Raw genomic sequence first — 5,604 nt, 5'->3', positions numbered from 1 at the left:
CTTAGCACAGGTAGTCACTTTCATGCTAATGGCGATGAGCAGAGAACAAATTGTAGTCTGGATGCCCCCTTCGCAGCCATATCCGAGCTCGCTCAAGATACTACCCTCAAATGCCACTAGTCAACGGCTCCTGTTCTCGAAGTTGGGGCTCGAGTTCCCTGTCGCGCTGGCGAGATGACAAGTACCATCCCGTTAGGGGTCATCGAACACAGGAAGCTTACGAGACTAGATGCATATCAATACTATGTGTGTGTGTGTGTGTGTGTGAGAGAGAGAGAGAGAGAGAGAGAGAGAGGACATCGCTTTCCACACTCGACTAGCTCGTTCTCCATCGCAACACCTCAGGCTCGCCCCTCGAGATGCCTATGGAGCCAACTCTCAACAACCTTCTCTCTCTCTCTCTCTCTCTCTCTCTCTCTCTCACGTAGTTCCTCTCAGAGAGCTGAGCTGTGTCTTCTCCTTCTGCAAGCCTTCTCTCTGAAGCTCTCTTAAAATCAGCTCATGGGTGAAGGATGCCAGAACTTTGCAGCAGCAGAACCACAAAAAAGAATGATTCCTCCCTCGCCATTGGACCTGCTGCATCCTCCTCAGATTTGAGGTAGAGAGAACAGAGCACATCAGGGGTATTCTGTAGCTTCCCTACTCTGTACGTAAAACCTCCTTGTGGATTGATGCCTGGCATAATCCACCTTGCAGGCTCATCTCCTCTCCAGCTATGGAATTCATTGCTATGGATGAGAGCGCTCCACTGCTTGCTTCACTCAGAGCATGTGTTCGCAACAAGTATCTCCACACCTGCATGCTCCTACACGATCATAATGGACTGCTCGCTGCTTGCTCTGATGCCTTAGTCTGCATGTACGCGGCAACGTAGTGCACTTGGAAAATCCAGAGACCTGTTTGATATGCATAGTAGCAGAGACCCCTTTACTTGGACTGCTCTCGTTGCTGGATTTGTAAAGAATGGACAGGACCAAGACGCTATCTTGTTTTACGACCGTATGCAGTGTGAAGGACTACCTCCCAATGCAGTAACCTTCGATTACGCCTTCAAGGCTTGCGGCAATGCTAAAGCAATTGACAAGAGGGAAGAAATCCACGATGCGATTGCTCAACAGGGGATGTTAAAAACCAATATTAAGCTTGGCGGCAATGCTTTGGTGGGTATGTATGCCAAGGAGCTTCGAGTTTGGGATGTCATCTCTTGGACTCTACTCATTGCAGGATATGTCGAACATGGTGATGGTGCCCAAGTCTTCAACTATTTTGAAGAAATGAGAAGTGAGAGCTTCCTCCCAAGTCAAGTGACCTATGGTTGCCTATTGAGAGCCTCTGGCAGCTTGGGATTGATGAAGGAAAGGTGATACACGAGGAGATTGCCAAGCAGGGTTGGCTGAAAACCGATTCTGTACTAGGAAATGCCTTGGTAGATATGCATGCCAAGTGTGGTGCTCTTGCGAAAGCACGTTCTGTTCCTAATGAGCTTCCTGTTTGAAATGTTGTCTTTTGGAATGCACTCATTGCAGGACATGTTGAACATGGTGAAGATGAGAAAGCAATAGAATGTCATAAAGAAATGCAGCGCGAGGGCCTCTCTCCAAATGCAGTGACATTTGCCTCCATTTTCAAAGTATGTGGCAACCTCAAATCTATTGGTAGGGGAGAGGAAATCCATGAGAAAATTGCCAAACAAGGGCTTGTTAAAGATAGCATCGTGCTTGGAAATTCCTTGGTGGATTTTTATATTAAGTGCGGAGCTCTTCCGAAAGCGCGAAAAGTGCTCAAGGAGCTTCTTATTTCTAGTGTTATCTCTTGGAATGCATTAATAACAAGATATGCTCACCAGGTTGAAGGTGAACAAGCATTGAATTGTTTTGAACAAATGCGTAAGAAGGGGATTTCTCCTAATGCTGTGACTTATGCTGGCATCTTGAAGGCAATAGGTAGCATAACAGCGCTTGAAAAGGGTGAAAGCGTTCATGACAAGATTGGCAAACAAGGTTTGCTTAAAAGCGATCTTGTGCTGGGCACTGCTTTGGTGGATATGTATGCTAAATGTGGTGCACTCACAAAAGCACATCAGGTGCTCGAAAAGCTTCCTATCCGAATGTTAATTTTGGACTGCACTAGTTGCAGGATACGCCGAACATGGTGAAGGCGAGCAAGCTCTGACATGTTCTGAAGAGATGCAGCGGGAGGGCTTTTCTCCCAATGCAGTGACCTTCATCTGCAGTCTGACGGCATGCGGGAGCATAAGAGCACTTGCCAAAGGAGAAGAAATTCATAATGAGATAGTCAAACAACACCTTTTGGTGAGCAATTTGATGCTTGGAAATGCTTTGTTGGATATGTATGCAAGGTGCAATGCTCTAACAAAATCACGGCAAGTGCTTGAGGAACTCCCCATTCGAAATGTAGTGTCTTGGAACGTACACAGTAATTGCAAGATGTGTTGAGCTTGGTGAAGATGAGCAGGCGCTGAAGTGTTTTGAGCAGATGCAAAGGGAGGGCTTCTCTCCAGATGCGGTCACGGCTGCTTGCATCCTAAAAGGCTGTAGCAGCATGGATGCAGCTGACAAGGGGGAGAAAAATTCATGACCAGATTGTGAGACAGGGGGTGCTTGGAAATGATGTTATGGTTGGTACTGCTTTATTGGACATGTATGCCAAGTGCGCTGCAGCAAGAGAACCCGTTATTGTCATAAGAGTGTTTTCTTCCCTTGAGCTTGATTTGAACTCAGGCTGCCTGCCATGCAAGCCACGCGGCTTGTTGTCACGTACGCAAATGAAGGCGATGGCTGGTTAATTTGTCCCTCATTATCATCAAGGCAAAAGCAATTATCTTCAGTTTTGTAAAGATGTCCCTTTAGGCTTCTACTTAACTGATTGGGACAACTTAACTGAGAAACTTCGCAAAAGCGAAAGCCAAATGGGTGATGGAGAGGGAGGGGCACAACGTGGAGGCCAAGGCACAATAGCATCTAACTAAGGTGGGCGCTCTTTCAGAAATTTCTTATGCAGAGAGAGAGAGAGAGAGAGAGAGAGAGAGAGAGAGAGAGAGCATTTATTTTCCCTTATGTCTTGATAATTATAGATAATTGAATCTTTTCATTGGAGTCCAATATAGACATGGGGTGGACCATGGAGGTAGCAAGAGAGGAAAGTATCCATGATTATAAAAGCTTCTTCTGCACCACCAAGTCCTCTTTTGCATGTAGGCATTCTATTTATTGCCCCCCAAGCTCAATCTCATAGTTTGATCATCAATATTGAGACTCTCTCTCTCTCTCTCTCTCTCTCTCTCTCTCTCTTACTCTTAGTCTCCATTGCAGGCCCGTGATTTTATCACTTTTTTTCTTGTTTTTCTAAGCTTGCATGAGTTCCTTTTTACCTTTTTCTCATTAAAAAAAATCTCTTGCTTTTGAGGAGGGGCAACGACCACGCTGTCGTTGCTCTCTCTCTTTTTCTCCCTCCCCTTCTTTTTCTTTCCACACATCAAGGCTCTCTTTTTATTTGTTTATTTGCTATGGGCGGCCATTCTTATTGCGGACGGTCACTCGACTCAATGTGGACGGTCACACCTTGGGAGACCCTTTTGGGTTAATTTTGAGCGGCCCTTGGCTCTTGTTGGACACAACATTTGGCATGCACTTGTCAACCAAAGCATTGCCAAGCACGACAATTTTGATACACTCCATTTGGCATACATACCGACTAAAGCATCACCAAGCACATCTTTCTTCAGCAGTCCTTGACTAACAATATCATCCTGAATTTTTAACAGCATCTCGATAATGCCACATGCTTCTAAGATGCACGCATAGGTGATTGCACTTGGCGGAAGGCATTCCCTTCGCACTCGGTTGTTTATATCTTATATTAGCTTCTCAGTTAATGTCAAAATTACCCAGTTCAGCGGTGTCGATAGCTGACATCGGGCTCGAGCCGTATTATCTCATCAAGCCGGACTCTACCTAACAAGCCGTAAATCCCTGTAGACCTCTCAAGCTACATAAAATGCATACAAATCTTGTTGAGGCTGTAAAATTCCCAGATGGCACTCCGACCGAGCGGACTGGACTGGCGGCCCTCGATGAATCTTTAACGGTTAATATCTTGGCGACCGGAACTCCGATTGCAGATTTGAAAAGACCGACATGCTTCAAAAATTGAGCACTTCAGTCTGATGTATTCATTTCATTTTTGTCTCCTCAGCTGCAATTGCCCAATCTAGTATAGATATGCAATTGATTTAAACTTCAAACTGTCATAACTTCATCGTAGCTCCAATTGACGAGCCGTAAAGACAAGCCGGTAGAGCATTTCAAGCACTGCAGTTCTAGATCATAATATTCCATATGTGCTTACTTCAAGCATACTCTTTTTTGGAATCATTAAGGCATCAATTGGCCCTTTAAAGTTGCGTTTGGTATACATTAATCATTAAGTTTGGCCTGTTAACAAGCTCTGATCACTGCTCACTAAATGTGTAGGCTTCAAAGAAGCTTAGCTTGCATTTCTCTGCTCTTTTTCTCTTCATGGCAATGGAGTTGCACGACATCGTAATTAAAATTGACAAGATGTAAAGACAAGAATGTAGAGCACTCTGAGTACTAAAGTTCTAGTGCATAATTTTTCATTCATGCTAACTTCAAACATACTCTTTTTTAGCATCATTAAGGCATGTGTTGGCCCTTTAAAGCCTAATCTGGCATACATTTAACATTTAATTTGCATGTTATCAAGCCATTATTATTACTATTAAATAATCATATAGGCTTCAATTAAGCTTAACTTGCATCCTTTTGCTATTTTTCCCATCGTGGAAGCGGAGTTGCACTATATGGGGATCTAAAGAGGAAGAATTACGTCATTAAGGCAATTCATAGAGAGTACATGTGAACAAATAAAAGAGAATTGGCTAGGGGATATGGTAGGGACAAGGAGCCATGGTGTGATGATGAGTGCAAAGAGAGCTCTGTCTTTTTGTGGCACCTACCAACGATCCCCTAGGCTCTGCAACTATGGACGTCATTTCATAAATCATTAGTGCCGGTGCTCTTATACCACTTGTTGGGAGCGGTTATGGTGGTGGGTGGAGCCTATGAGGAGCCATGGCAATGAGAAGGGTGTACAGAGAAAGAATGAGATGAGGCGAGAGAGAATATTGACACAATAGAAAAGTAACACTTGCATCGATTTGTTCAAGGAACCTTTACATATATAGAGTTAAGTTTTTTTGTACAAAACTCCACTAAAACTGATGGTATTAATTGCATGTCTCAATAGCAGTTTCCCCATGAGTTTAACCAAACGAGGCTTTAAAACCCAAGAATCTCGCCCTCAAGCCCAAACTAAACTGACCACTCTCATGAAATAAGAGTTTTAGGCCTACTCATTGATAGTCATTTTTTGGCTTTCCGTAATTGCCATAGTGAGCTATTTCACCTTACCAAAATCACGCAAACACTATGGCTATCCCTACCTTTTCATTGTATATAGGCGTATGTGAGTTAGGGGAATTTTTCCACGTCTCCTTAAAACCCTCACCTAGCTAGTCATTGGGTTAGTTGAGCCAATTTTGTGTAAATATTTCATTGTATA

At 43.8% G+C, this 5,604-nt stretch overlaps 1 pseudogene; it reads left to right on the top strand.

The window, feature by feature from the left end:
- Positions 1 to 489: 489 nt before the first annotated feature.
- LOC147442383 (pentatricopeptide repeat-containing protein At3g09040, mitochondrial-like) lies at positions 490 to 3,213 on the top strand (annotated as a pseudogene).
- The last annotated feature ends 2,391 nt before the right edge of the window (positions 3,214 to 5,604 follow it).

Source organism: Adiantum capillus-veneris, chromosome 14 (genome assembly GCF_014529385.1).
Source record: "Adiantum capillus-veneris isolate H3 chromosome 14, ASM1452938v2, whole genome shotgun sequence".
NCBI classification, from domain to species: domain Eukaryota; kingdom Viridiplantae; phylum Streptophyta; class Polypodiopsida; order Polypodiales; family Pteridaceae; genus Adiantum; species Adiantum capillus-veneris.
This window is presented reverse-complemented; position numbering and strand designations above follow the sequence as displayed.